This window comes from Rhinopithecus bieti, unplaced genomic scaffold (assembly GCF_001698545.2).
Source record: "Rhinopithecus bieti isolate Rb0 unplaced genomic scaffold, ASM169854v2 scaffold_20150, whole genome shotgun sequence".
Classification (NCBI taxonomy): domain Eukaryota; kingdom Metazoa; phylum Chordata; class Mammalia; order Primates; family Cercopithecidae; genus Rhinopithecus; species Rhinopithecus bieti.
In genome coordinates, this window is record NW_016810565.1 from 4,248,045 (window position 1) to 4,264,178 (window position 16,134).

Sequence of the window (16,134 nt, forward strand, 5' to 3'; positions counted from 1 at the left end):
AAAAATTCAACAGCCCTTCATGCTAAAAACGCTCAATAAATTCGGTATTGATGGAACGTACCTCAAAATAATAAGAGCTATTTATGACAAACCCACAGCTAATATCATACTGAATGGGCAAAAACTGGAAAAATTCCCTTTGAAAACTGGCACAAGACAGGGATGCCCTCTCTCACCACTCCTATTCAACATAGTGTTGGAAGTTCTGGCTAGGGCAATCAGACTATTTCTTATATGCAGTGTCTTAAGACCCCTAGACAAAGAAATATCATGTTTGGTACATATATTTCTTGAGACTTCAGTGTTTTCCATTTATATTAGTAGTTTTTCTTGCCTAATTACATTTATTCATAGTTGAACAATGCTTCAGTCTCCTTTTTTACTTGTTTATATGCATGTTTATTGGTTCTGTCATTGATCCCTTTATAATAATAAAATCAAAATTTACTAACAAAATCCTTGATAATAGACTTAAGAACTTAAGACAATTACTAACAGCAGCCTATGTCCTCCCTGCTCACATGGGTCGCCATCAAAACCTTCATCAGTGGAAAATGATTGGATCAGCCATCATGCCTCCATTCTGTGAAGTACAAACCAGATGTTAGAAAGAATGAAACCACTGTGATTTTTCTTTCTGTTTATGGATGTTGTCTGTTACTGGATTAATTGAAACTCTTGATAGGTAACAGACTTTTATCACTAGCTTATGATTGGCCTATTACTAGCTCAAAGTTAAGTTTTAATAAACTAATAAGTACAATAAACCTCATTCCTAAATACAAGAAAAAGAACTATATAATGAATAGTTGTCTCTATGCCTCTCTGAAATAGGTAACAATAATTTAAGTTTACTTTCAAATGAACTGCATTTAAATGAAATTAATCTAAATGATTGTTTCATGGCACAGTTTCATCAATGGTCTACAGTATCCCTTGTTTAGGTATACATCAGTTTGTATACATCTGTATCTATGTATTTGTGTCTATACTTCCTTATGGATTAATTAATCATCATTCACATTTCTAAAGAAAGTGTACAGGTTAAGAAAACCAACAACTAAGAACTAAAATATAATGTTTGCCTCTGTCTACATGTAAAATATCCTAAGTGGACAGAGCCTTGAAATTCTTTCTATATCTGAACAGCAGTTAAATAAAAAGGAACCCAGGCTTCTTAACAGTCAATGTTTGGCCCTCTAGTTTAGTTACTGGGTTAATCTTTTACTTATTTATTTAACAGCTTTTTTCTTTTAAATAAAATGAAAAACTATGAATTCACTCTATAACCTGAACAAGAAAATTGACTATTACAAAAATTGCCTATATTCTCCTCATCCAAAGGGATAACATGCTTCATCAAGCCCTAGTGAAATTCAGTGTTTCAGAAATATTTTTTGAAATAGTTAATTCAAGCTGGGCTTAATACCTAGGTGATGGGTTGATAGGTGCAGCAAACCACTGTGGCACACATTTACCTAGGTAACAAACCTGCACACCCTACACATGTACCCCAGAACTTAAAATAAAATTAAAATGTAAAAAAGAAACCAAAAATTATTGTTTCATTCTATATGCCCATAGTAGATTCTTTTCTTCTTTCATTCTACATTAGGGCATTAATTCAATCATCATACACTTATAGTAATATAATCAATATCCATCAAAACCTTAAAACTTAAACACCATGAGTACTGCCACGTTGTCTGTGGGCTCATTTTACACAAGATGAATAGACTGTCCCTCTTGGAAATGGACATTACTACTGTATATTTGAACTAATCTTAATCCTTGGTTCAACCCAACAAAAACTCACCATTGGTCCATATTTAGTATTCTTCATCATCATTCATTTATACATTATCTCATATTTCATTGATTTACTAACAGCGTAATCAATTCCTTTGAATCCCAAAAACCCAGTAACAAGAAATCAGACAACCACGACATCTCATCATAGGTCATTTCTCACAGAGGAAGGAAGATAGATCCCTTTGTGTGATAGATTCGGTTTTTCAGATTAGCAGATTAATGACCATATCTGCTTCATATTAATCCCATACTCTTAATTGGTCAAGGCTTGATCATCTTTCATTGACCTTGTCCATATTTTAAGGATGTGACGATAAAGAACTATGAACCTACCATTTTACTCCACACTGACAATATCCTCCATCTTGGAATATGACTAAGCTGTCTTTATAGAGGGAAGTTAAAATCAACTGTGACTCAAATAAAACTAAATAATTAATTTTTACATTAATTAACTCAATAATAAACTATTAAAATGAATAAGATAGTCTTGCTTTTTCCTCCTTAACTGACCACAGATGTGCTGAATGATTCACATATAAACTTTATTCATTTTATTTGTGTACGTAGTCATTTATTCCTTTCCAGTAAGAGTTAACTCTCTTAACAACCACTAAAGCAAAAGCAATCACTTTGTTACTTACATAGGTTTCTACACTCATTACTCAAACAGACAACAACCATGATCTTCCTCGCTGGAGAATAATTGAATCATTGCACATTCATTCTGTGGAGTACAAGGTGAATATAAAAGTAGGTAGATGAGAGAGAGAGAAAAATGGATCAGCCTAGATTTAGATTTTTTTAAATTCAGTTCAGGTTGACAATTATTGATTAGAAATAAACCCTGGTACTTGTCATATGTTTAAAAGATGAATAACATATCCATTGATTCATTGATTAATTGACTTAGGTATGAAATTTAACTACTATAAGTAACACCAGGCAAAAGAATAATAACTATGACTTTTAAACATGTCTGTCTGTTTATCTGCCTTCTACCCAATCAGGAAAGAGTTAAATCTCCTTGGTACATGAATCTTGCTAGAAAGAATTAAATTAATCTGAATCCTGGATTCGAATATATTCTGAACAACTGTGCATGCATACATACATATGAAGTTAAATAGTTACACATGGAGTCATTTGTCTATTCCGTGTCTTAAGGAAATTGCACCAACAAGACTGAAAGGGAAATGCTATCCAAATATATAAATACATTCACCATTCCAAAAACGCAAGAGCCTACCTCAATTTTGTTTATGGAAATAACGACAATACTGGAGAACCATTGTATGGAACTGGATTAATTACTCTTTTTGTTCCACAATACCCGGCCCTCACTGGTCCGTGATTTGGCCTTATTTTAAATAATTGGTTGGGACATTAATTTGTGCCTTTTTACATTTATAATAAAATCATTATATCTGTGACTTCACAGAAACTGGACAATATCAATGCCTGTCCAAATGCTCATTAGACAGAAAATTCAGATCAGTTTCCTTGTTTTCATAAATTAAACTGAGGAACTGAATTTAAATAGTGAACATTATTAGAATTCATTATTATAACTGATCATTTGACATATTCTCAAGATAGATCCATGTGTAAACCCTCTCTCAATTAGGTAGTGATTTAAGCAATAATTTAAGTAAATATTTTGCCCTCTTCTTTAAAAAAACAAAAAATGAATACCCTAAACCAGAACAACATGGACTCTAACATCCATTTATCTAAATGCTCCTTACCCAAAGGGTCAGTTTTGATTAATTGATTTTACTGGGACTTAGTGCTTCAGAAATGTATTAGTAATGATTCTTATTATTTTATATACTCTCATATTTGGAACAGGAATAACCATTTTGTTTTCATTTATACAGCACTTTTCTTGATTTATCCATGTACTTGTTTACTAAAAATAATACAGTCCATACTCAGAAGCACAATAACTAAATCCTGATTATTGTTAGCTTCTGGAATAAGCTCATTTTCCATAGACTGAAAAGCACTCTTTCTGTAATGGACCTCAGAGTTACAGGGTTTAATCAAAATCCAAGATTCAGACACCCCAGGGTACTCATCATTGATCCAGGATAAGCAATCTTTTCCTTCATTTATACCTTTGCTTATTGATCCATTCATTGATTCAGTAGCAGTAACAAAGTCAATACCCATTGTTATTTTAGCATCTAAGAACAATATCCTTGAATATAACAAAGATCTGTTTACAGACTCTTTTTGCATAGACTAGCCCTTTTCTCAGTAGACTAGATCTCCTTTCGTAGTGGCCCACAGTGAAGCAAGTATAGAGCAATGAACATCCTTGCTTCCTAGCCATCTCATTCCACTTATCTTCCACCTTTCCATGCATTCCTCCCTCATTAAGGAGCTAACAGGACTTTGCATATAATGTAAATGCACTGTAACTGCATTCTCCAATACAGTCACCAATAGCCACATACAGCTACTGAGCACTAGAAATGTGGCTAATGCAACCGAGAAATTACATTTAAAAGTGCATGTACCTTTAATTATTTTAAATATAAATAGCCGCAAGTGAATAGAGGAAACGACATTGAACTGTGCAGCCGTAGATTTTGTTGCTGAATAAATCTTAAATTAAATGCAGTATAAATAAGATGATTAATCAGAAGTAAAAAATGAATAAAATGTCTTTCATCTTATTTTTAACCAAAATTGTGCTTAATTGGACTAACCATAATCTAAGTTTTGTAACACATTCGTATTATTGATCTACATATGCCTTGACTTTAAGTAGTTCAGTGAACATTAATGAAAAATTAACCCTAATTGACAAGCTTTTTGACTGTTATTTACTTAAGTCTTTAGCTTCCTTACCCGTAAAGGTAACAGCCAAGATCTTCATCAGCAGAGACTGATTAAATCAGCCATGGTCTTCATTCTGTGGAGTCGAATACAAATTTTCAAAAGAATGAACAGTACAGATTTAGATTGACTTAAAAAGACATTAGTTGTGTGATACTAAATTAACCATAAAGTGGACTCAAATCCTATTTTAATCACTGACCCAAGAACTACACTTATGTTTATTTCTTGATTTAACTATTAACTTTAAATAATACAGTAAACACTGTTAAATTCATCACCCAAAACAAAAACCAGGACTACTGCCCACATCTGTCTATAGACACCTACCCACAAAGGCAACCGCTTAGATCATCTTTTTTACTTAATGGACTCAACGTGTATAGAAATGAATGAATTTAAATTCATGATTCATGGCATATTTTCACCAATGGTAAATGCTTTACCCTACTTACATATTAATTCAATCATTTATTGTTTCTATTTGTTCATTTATGTTATGACGCATGGAATATTTTATTATACATTCACAAATACACACACACACACACACACACACACTGCAGTAAACTCATGAAGAACCCAGAACACAAATGCTTTTCATGTTCAATGTCTATATTCCCACACCTAACCAGGAAGAGAGCATCAGTAGTATAGACAGATTAACTTTCATTTTCATTTCTCACTCAGTTGTGTTATGCCCTCTTTTAAAAAATTAACTGTGACAAGGACAGATTCTATTCACATATAACAATTCAATATATGGGAATTTACTTACATTATAGAAGAAGCTTGAATAATATTATGTCTCCATATGTCCATTATGCTATCCACAGAGGTTTAGAAACTAGATGCTTTTTTAAGTTTTTAATAAAACTTAGTACAGAGTTGGATTCATAATAACTTTTCATAAGGAATATTCTTAAGTTGAAATATGCTCATTTATTTCCAATTAAATAACTGTTTCACCTATTATTTACTTACTTATTCATTTTGAGACGGAGTCTCGCTCTGTCGCCCAGGCTGGAGTGCAGTGGCGCAATCTCGGCTCACTGCAAGCTCCGCCTGCCAGGTTCACACCATTCTCCTGCCTCAGACTCCCAAGTACCTGGGACTACAGGTGCCCGCCACCACACCTGGCTAATTTTTTGTATTTTTAGTAGAGATGGGGCTTCATCACGTTAGCCAGAATGGTCTCGATCTCCTGACCTCGTGATCCTCCCTCCTCCGCATCCCAAAGTGCTGGGATTAAAGGTGTGAGTCACTGTGCCCAGCAATTTTCCCTTCTCTAAATAAAACCAATCAGTAAACAACCATAAATATCAAACAATTATTTTGTGTCTTGCATATATCTGTTCACATACTCCTTCCAAAACAAGGCAACAGCCTCTATCAATATCTATCACTGGAATTCAGTGCTATAGAAGCATATAATACTAATCCATTCATCATTACATACTCTCATAATTGGTCAATGCCAAGCTCTCCTTATATTTACTCATTTATGCAAAATTTATGCATTGATTTACTTATAAAATGGAATCTATACCAAAAAACTGTGAACACCCACGATCAAGATACCTGAATATTCTGAACTTGTGTTATAAGCTCATTTCCCCAGAGGGAAAAATTGGGGCCTCTTTTTTAAATGGACCTCAGAGTTACAGATGGCTTTAATCAAAATTTTTGATTCAGACACCCTCCAATCTCATCACTGGTCCAGGCTTGGCACTCTTTTTCTTCATTCACATATACCTTCATTTTCCCATGAATCACAAATTCTAAGAACAAGACCCTGGATATCGCTACAATATATCTCTAGGCTCAATTCCCACAAAGCTGTCAGACTAGATCTCAGTGCCACACGTGGAATAATCAATAAATGTTGATTCATATCAGTACTATCAATATGAATGGCCAATGACTGGGCTATGTTCATTTAATTTGTGTAATTTTAAAGGTGACATAATGAACAATGAAAATCCACAATGGTATCCCCCACTAGAACAAACAGCATGTTTCACCTTACAAGAGCTTCTCCTGAACAGTTAACAGCCTGAATCTCTTCCAGTATGGAAATGCTTAAATCCAGTATGGTGCAGAAATACTATGAAACATGAAACATTTCTGAAAATTAAATTCCTTCTACCTTTTTAAAAAATAAGTCTCTATTGTGCTGAAATGGGTCAGTCCTACTCCTTGGCCTACAACACATTCTTATTATTGGTTGTTACTTGGTGTTTTTATTTTTGTGTATATGGCCTTTTGTTCCTTTCTTCGATAATCACACATGAACCAACCGCATAACCCACCAACAGAAACTCCATTACTAACATTGCTTCTTACCACAGAAGAAATCGTCATGCTCTTCACCTTGGAGAAATGACCATCCAATCTCATCTAGTCTTTCTGGAGGAAAAGGCAGATTTTTATAAGAATAAGAAAGTGTACATTTTTAAATCCATTTTAAGTAGAAGTTAGTTCTCCATTACTAGATGGATCACAAACATTGGTTTGTGTCGAATTTTAATCATCAACCCAACAGTAGTTCTTTTTCATGTATTGACTTAATTCTTAGCATGAAATAATATTATGAACATTTTCAAATCTACCACCCAGCACAAGAAGAGCAATTTTCAATATCTGCCTAGGTATTCCTAGCATAAAGGGAAGACACATTTTTAATGAGGAAAACCTTTTCACTATAAGATGAATTTAAATTGTTGTTTTATAACATAATCTGACCAGCGGGCCACAGTTATTTTAATTCAAGCCATTTACTGATTCGTTTATTTACTCGTCTATTTAATAACTCAAAAAATAATTTAATTATCTACTCTCTTTTCTAAAGAAAACTCAAAATGGTGAAGTCACCTGCTACCTAAAATTAAATGCTATTACATGCAACTGTTCCTATTAGCCCTGTATGTGCTGTTGGAACGTTCCTCAGCGACACGAATGTTCTCTATTGGCGATTCCAAAATGGTGGTCACTTGCAACCTGTGGCTTGGGGTGTGGCTAGTGCAATTGAGGAACTGAATTTTTATTTTTTAATTAATTTCCATTTAAATGTTAATAGCAAAATATGTCTAGAGAGTGGGTCTTTACAACCCTTCCAAAGGAAGGAGGGTCCTGGATCTTTTTTGTTTAAGTGGACTTCAAGAGGATATACAAGATTAATCACACCCCTTCACACATTACATATGCTTCTCACTAGTCCATGATCTACCCTCTTTTAAATAAGGGATGGAGATATAAAATGATTCTTTTACTCATAATAATAATGCCACTATTCATGAATTCAAAGGACACTGGACAAAAGCCCTTTATGACACTAGCATCTATTTATTCACTTATAAAAGTCATGAAAATGCATTTGCATTTTCTTTTAAATAATAATGAGCAAACATAAGAGGATTTTTAGTTATTATATTCAAATTTTCAATGTTCATCCTTAGACTTTCTCCATACTTCACAACCTAATCATTAGTATTTTAATGTCTACTATTAATTGTATTAAATTATTGTTTATTATAAAAATGTAAGTTAATATATTTAGCATGATTTGTAACATTGTTATTATTGAATATAAATATTAATTTTATTGGCTAATATTTATTATATTAAGTATTATTCAACTAAATACATCATTTAAGTATATGTTTTATCCTTTTCTAAATCAAACAAGACATGCAACCAGAAACCTGCCACTAACTAGGAACATTGAATCCATATCTATCTATATGCTCTCAAAGGAGGAGCAGACTTATTTTATTTAAACTCAAAACATCATTAGCTCCTTTCATGATTGAATGCGATGTAGCCTTCCTTGTCTTTGTTTGTATTTTTCTTTATTCATTCATTGATTTACTTATAATACAATCCATACCCATTAACCAAAAAGTACCAAGAACACATTCCTTGAATATGTCTAACTTTCTCTCGAAGCACATTTCCCATAGATAGAACGGACCTCAGAGATACAGACAGGGTATAATCAGAATATATGATTCAGATGCCCCACGCATACTCATCATTGATCCAGACTTGGTATTCTGTGCTTTCATTCAAATATACTGTTCTTGATTTATGCATTGGTTCACTAATAGTAAAATCACTATCCATGAATTAGAGGGTAAAAAGATCCTTGAAGATGTAACTATGTCTGTAAGATTCATATTCCACAGAACTAGAGGACTGGCTCTTTCTGTAATGAGCCTGAGTGTTGCAAAGGTGAATTAATTCATTTCCACAAATTGCACCACGTCAATTCCTCATTAGCCATTCGTCCATGGCTGGGCTTTTTTCATTTAACATTCATATTTTTAAGACGGTACTATGGTTATATCATGGTATAACTACCAAGTTATACCACAGTTATAGGCAAGATTTTCCATTTTCTTATGTTCTTCCCTCAATTAGTTAACAGTCAATAACAATCACAATGGGGAAGTGTTTAAATCCACTATGGTACAAAAACAGCATATTAAGGCATTCTGAAAATGACAGAAATACCTTTCAACTTTTTGTCCTAATGAATTTGGTTGTGCTGAAATGGATTAATCACAATTCTTAATTCATAACACATTTCTACCATTGGTCCATGCATAACCACCTTTGAATCATTTACGTATGTAGCCATTTATTCCTTTGAAATAATTCAATGAATAAACATGATCAAGTTTCCCAAGCAAGAACATAAAGTTTGATTTTTACTTACATTGATCTCTTCTCTCCTGATTCACAGAGATAAAGGCAAGATCTTCACTAGAAGACTATAATTAAATCAGGTAGAGTGCGTTCATTCTGCAGTATAAAACACAAATTTTAGAAAGAATCAAATACTATATGTTTAGCTCTTTAAAATGAATCATAGTTGTGTAGTAAACAATCATAAACCTTGTTTTGTACCCTATTCTGAACATTTGAGAAGAGAGAGCACTGCTTTCTATTTATTAACTTACATAAATTGTTTTTGTCAAGATGAAATATCTCCACTATGAAATTTTTTGTTTTAGATAATATAATAAAGACTGTGAATCTAGTACCAAACTTGTTTGTTTGCTTAAGTAAAATTCCATAAAAGATTGAATTAATCATGCGTGTGGTTGTATATAGATCTTATCATCGTTCCATGCTCTCCCTCTCTCAATTACAGTTACTCAGTCAACTATTTATTTATGTAAATGTATTTCCTTTTCCTTAATAAAATGATCAATCAGCAACCTGCCTCAACACAGAACAAAAACATTCAGTCTTGTGCACAGATGACCATATGCTCCTTACCAAATTGATAAGAGTCTTAACTACTAATTTATTGGGACTAAGAATCTCAAAATTGTTTCAATAATAATCCATGTTGCATTACATGCCTTAAGAGACAAGTGCATGCATACTTTTCTTATTCTCATTCATTGATAAAATTCTATATTCATGGACTAAGTTTATTATAATAATGTAATTCATACCCTCAAACCACAAAAGGCCCATGAACAAGGTCATATAGACTCATTTCCCATGAAGAATAAAGAGGTGTCTCTTTGTAATGGACCTCAGAGTTGCAGATGGGTTTAATCAAAATTGTTGTTTCAGAAACCCCATGACATTCATCACTGGTCCACAATGTGCATTTTTTTCATGTATTGATTAACCTATTGACTCACAAATAATGATGCAATCAAAAATCCCCAAAACAAGATCATTAAATTTTAGGCTCTTGGCCCACAGAGCTGCAGACTACATTTCTTAGGCAATGACACTTAAAGATGCACATGTGAATTGCTCAACGCCCCTGCATGCTCTCAATTCACATTCAGCACTCAATCTGATAAAGCCCACTTCTATTTAATTTGTATATATGTCGAAGATGGTCCGATAAAAAACAATGAAATCACTATATTCCATATTCTTATGGGCTGCCCCAAAACAGATGTCAGCCAGGATCTCTACCCATAAGGGAATGTGTAAAATAACCATGGCATAAAATAAAGAATAATGCTGAGCTGCTCTGAGAATAAGTTAACTTTTGTCTTCTTTTATAATCACCTCAGTTGTGACAATTTAGATTAAACATAATTAATGGTTCATTACACATTCCCATCACTGGTCTATTTGGGGTGTTTTATTTCTTTCATGTATGTAGACATTGATTCCTTTGAAATCCTTTAGCTAACACCCAAGAACAAACCATTCAAAGAAAGAACATGAAATAAGGCACTTACTTATATTTGTCTCTATGCTCCTTACTCAGGATAACAATTCTTTCTTAAATTATTAAATCAGCTGGCCTATGGCCACTCTGGAGAGAAAAAGGCAGATTTAGAATAGATACAGGGTTTTTTCAATGGATGTTAGACAAGCAGAACTAGATAACAATAAACATTGGCTCAAAAATGCAATGTTTTCAGGCCAGTAATGAACTTTTACTTTTAAATAGTATAATAGACACTATTGAGTTCATCGCCTAGCCCAAGAATAAGATCTATAATGATTATAAATATTTGTCTATATAAAAATCTGTTAAGTAGATATCACTTAATGGATTTCTGGCTGATGCAAACCCTTTCCCTTTTTTTTTTTTTTTTTTGAGGCGGAGTCTCGCTCTGTCGCCTGGACTGGAGTGCAGTGGCCAGATCTCAGCTCACTGCAAGCTCCGCCTCCCGGGTTTATGCCATTCTCCTGCCTCAGCCTCCCGAGTAGCTGGGACTACAGGCGCCCGCCACCTCGCCCGGCTAGTTTTGTATTTTAGTAGAGACGGGGTTTCACCGTGTTAGCCAGGATGGTCTCGATCTCCTGACCTCGTGATCCGCCCGTCTCGGCCTCCCAAAGTGCTGGGATTACAGGCTTGAGCCACCGCGCCCGGCCCACTTTCCCTTTTCTTAATTAAAAAAAAGCAAACTATAAAAATCAAAAAATTGTCTCAACTGTAGATACAATATGTTCCATATAATAGGATTTTATCTCAGATTAATAATTATACTTGCTTTATTGCCAGTGTTAATATTTATAATACTTTTTCATTGTACTCAAAGAATAGTTCCTTAAGTAGGCCTGTTAATCTCTCATGTACACATTCCTCTATTTATGCATTGAATTCGCTTAAAATAATACATTCCGGCCGGGTGCGGTGGCTCAAGCCTGTAATCCCAGCACTTTGGGAGGCCGAGACGGGCGGATCACGAGGTCAGGAGATCGAGACCATCCTGGCTAACATGGTGAAATCCCGTCTCTACTAAAAAAATACAAAAAACTAGCCGGGCGTGGTGGCAGGCGCCTGTAGTCCCAGCTACTCGGGAGGCTGAGGCAGGAGAATGGCATAAACCCGGAGGCAGAGCTTGCAGTGAGCTGAGATCCGGCCACTGCACTCCAGCCTGGGCGACAGAGCAAGACACCGTCTCAAAAAAAAAAAAATACATTCCATACCTTTGAACTACAAAACCTCACGAACAAGTTTTACTGAATTTTCGTAACTTCTACTAGGAAATTTCTACAGAGAATATTGGCTGGTTCTCATTCAATAACAGATCTCAGAGTTACACAGAGGGCTTAATCAAGTGTTGATTCAGACACCTCCACCAATACTCATCATTGATCCAGGCTAGGCATTCTATTTCTTCATTCATTTATACCTTCTTGAACTGACTCAGTCATTCATGGTTTCAGGAATAATAATTATATGATCAATATTCCTTAATGACACAAAACTGAGAACAAAAGGCTTTAACAGAACCAAGATCTGTTTATTACTCCCATTCACCCAGAACAAATAGACTAGATCATATTTCGTGATGAACCTCAAGTTTACGCATATTCATCAGCGACTCTGCTGCATTTAAATCTCATACTCGTGATTGGTGTCTACCAGCTTCTCTTCCACTTGGTTTGTCTACTCATTAATGTGGGGGCAAACCATGGACCTACCATGTGAGCCTACAATTGAGCAAATTAATACATAATATCTTCCAAGGTACCTCTACCTCAAAAAGTCAACAACCTAAATGTTTGTCAGTGAAGGAATATGTTAAGCAACTATAGCAGAAACATTAAATGGGAATTGAAATTACTCTGGCCATATATGAAATGCTCTTCATTTATTTAACAATGGTCTTCAGTTGGGTTGGGTTGAATGAATCATAAATTTTTGTTGATGACACATTACAATCATAAGTCCATGGCTGGCATTCCTTAATTTCATGTGTTATTTAACCATTTATTTTATCAAAATAATGTAGTGTGTTCCCATGAATGAATACCCTCCAAGCCCAAAACATCAATTTGATGTTTACTTACATCAGTCATTCTGTTCCTTAGTCCACCAAATAACAACAATGGTCTTCATGATTAGAGAATAATAAAACCAGCTACATGGTGTTCATTCTATAGAGAAAATAAAGCCTTGTTTCAAAACATTTTAAAAGGCTCTTTTAAAAGCCTCTTTTAAAACATTTTCTAAGAAACTACATTACCACAATTTGGAAAGGCCCATATATGTATTCCAAAACAATGAAAGAGCCTAGAGTTTTCTTAGAATGTCTGTCATGAAAAAAGAACATGAATCAGCATTCTCATATCATAACATTTGTTCCTAATTGGTCCACGGTTTGCTGACTCTAAAATACAAACAGAGACATAGAAGTGCACCTCCCTTCTCATATACAAAAGACATCAGTATCTGTGCTCTCACAGCACTGGACAAGAACACTGAAGAATATTTACATCTGTCTAGAGTCATTGCCCTCAGGAAGAACAGACTATGTTTCCTTTTTTATTTGTTTAATAAAAATCCATTAAAAATTAGATTAATGCACTCATCATTGGTCTCTGGTCTCAATTAAGTGGTTATTTAACCAACTATTTATATGATTAGAGATGTTTCATTTTCTTAATAAAACAGTCAGCAACCCACCACCAACACAGAACAAAAACTCTGACTCTTGCATACAAATGACCATATGCTCCTTACCAGAATGGCAGATGCCTTGGGTATTAATTTATTGGGAGTCTCAGATAAGTTTTAATAATAATTCATGTTTCATTACATTCACTGATAATAAGTACATGACTTATGCTTTTGTTTTACTCATTGATAAATTTTAATTCACGGGCTGATTTTATAACAAAAATGCAATCCATCCCCAAGAACCACAAAGTCCAAGGACAAGGTACCATAAGCTCACTTCCCAAAAAAGGAATAATTACGTGTCTTTTTGTAATGGACCTCAGAGTTGCATATGGGTTTAATCAAAAATCCTGTTTCAGATACCCCATGGTACTCATCATTGGTCCAAGCACGTTTTTCTTCCTTTATATCATTCATTTATTATTCATTGGTTCATGAATAATAATATAACCACAAAACTCTAGGAATAAGATCTCCCCATTAGTGGCTCTCTCCCTAAAGACTAGGTCTCCTTTTACAATGGACCTCAGAGAACGCGTGTGATTAATTGACATCCATGCTTCATACCAAATCCACATTCACCATTATTTCTTCCGTAGTCTTAGTCAATTTGCCCATGTTTTAAAGATAGTGCAATGAAAAGTGATAAAACCACCATCTTCCAACACTGACAATGTCTTCCATATTCTCTCAGGCTGCCACACAAAGAGTTATCAGCCAGGACCATACCAATATGGAAAAGATTAAATCATTTGTGGTAGAAAATAAGATACAATGTTCAATAACTGTGAATATAAATGGTCTAACTACTATAATTTTGTCACTTCAGTTGTGCCAAATTATATTAAACATATTTTCAGAACACATTTCCATCACTGGTCCATTCCTGGTGATTTTAATTTCTGTTATAGATATTAATTCCTTTGAAATACCACTAAACACTCCTGAACAAAGCATCCAAATCAAGGACATGAACTTGAGGTGGTAACTTACATTAGTATCTATATTCTTTACCCCACGGATCTAACTGCCAAGATTTTGTTTCTTAGAAAATGAATGTCATCTATCCTGTGGTTGTTACATGGAAGAAAAGTAGACTTATCCTAGAAGAACAAGAAGAAATAAAAGGCATCTTTATAGGAAAAGAAGAAGTGAGAGGGTCTCTATTTGCTGGTGACATGATTTTATATACAGAAAATCCAAACTACCTCACAAAAAACAGTTAGAACTGACTTCTGTAAAATTGCAGGACAGAAAATCAACAAAAAAAAATTCAGTAATGACTCTATATGCTAATAGGTAATTAACTTAAAAGGAAATGAAGAAAATAAGCCCATTTACAATAGCACCAAAAATATTGTCTAAATTTAACCAAAATGGTGAAAGACCTGTATATTGAAAACTATAAAACACTAGTGAAAGAAATTGAAGAAAACACAAATAAATGGAAAGATACCCTGTGTTCATGGGTTGAAAGAACTAAGATTGTTAAAATGTCTATGCTACCTAAACCCATCTACAGGTTAAATTCAATTCCTATTAAAATTTGAATGTCATTTTCATTGAAATAGGGGAAAATCCTTAAATCCATATAGAACCACAAAAGACACTGAATAGCCACATACAAAAAAATCTTGAGCAAAAAGAACAAAGCTGGAGGCATTACAATCCCTCACTTCAAAATATATTATAAAGTGATTATAATCAAAACAGTATAATACTGACATAAAAACAGATACATCAGCCAATGGAGCAGAATTAAAAGTTCATAAATAAACTCACACATTTACAATCAATTGATTTTAGATAAAGGTGCCAAGAGCACACAATGGGAAAAAGACAGTATCTTAAATAAATGGTGTTGGGAAAACTGGTTATCAACGTGCAGAATGAAATTAGATCCTTATCTCACGCAATATACAAAAATCAACTCAAAATGGATTAAAAACTTCAACATAAAATCTGAAACTATAAAACTACTAGAGGAAAAGCTCCACAACATTGGTCTAGACAACGTTTTTTTAATATGACCCCAAAAACACAGACAACAAAAGTAAAAATAGACAAGTAGAATGTCATCAAATTAAAAACCAAATTAAAATTGTTTCCAGCAAAGGAAACAATTAACAGAATGAAGAGACAACTTCCAAGTCAGGAAAAAAAATGTGCAAACCATACATCTCGTAGGCATTAATATGCAAAATATATAAGGAACACAAACAATTCAATAGCAAGAAAACCCAATTTAAAAACAGACACAGGATTTGGACAGATATTTTCCCAAAGAAGACACACTAATGGCCAACAGATATATAAAAAAATTATCAGTCACTCTAATCACTAGGGAAACACAAATTAAAATCACAATGAGATACCATCTCAAAAAGCCTCCAAAAGCCTCTAGACAGCTAAGAAAAAAAAGAAAAGTCACAAATTGCTAATATTAGAAAGAAAGGACATCACTACAGACCCCATGGACATTAAGTGGATAATAAGGGAATAATACAAGCAACTCTATGCCCACAAATTTGATGACATTAAAGATATGCACCAATTCCTTGAAAGATACAATCTGC

General features: G+C 34.0%; 1 long non-coding RNA gene across 1 annotated transcript in view; it reads right to left on the reverse strand.

The window, feature by feature from the left end:
- LOC108542359 (uncharacterized) overlaps positions 1-13,035 on the reverse strand; it is a 23,040-nt gene extending 10,005 nt beyond the window's left edge. Inside the window, exons 1-7 of the long non-coding RNA XR_001889246.1 lie at positions 12,949-13,035; positions 10,881-10,957; positions 9,380-9,465; positions 7,006-7,068; positions 4,672-4,735; positions 2,457-2,539; positions 497-583 (exon numbers count right to left, since the gene is read on the reverse strand). This is a non-coding gene — a long non-coding RNA (uncharacterized LOC108542359). The remainder of the gene's footprint in view (positions 1-496; positions 584-2,456; positions 2,540-4,671; positions 4,736-7,005; positions 7,069-9,379; positions 9,466-10,880; positions 10,958-12,948) is intronic.
- Between the last annotated feature and the right edge of the window lie 3,099 nt (positions 13,036-16,134).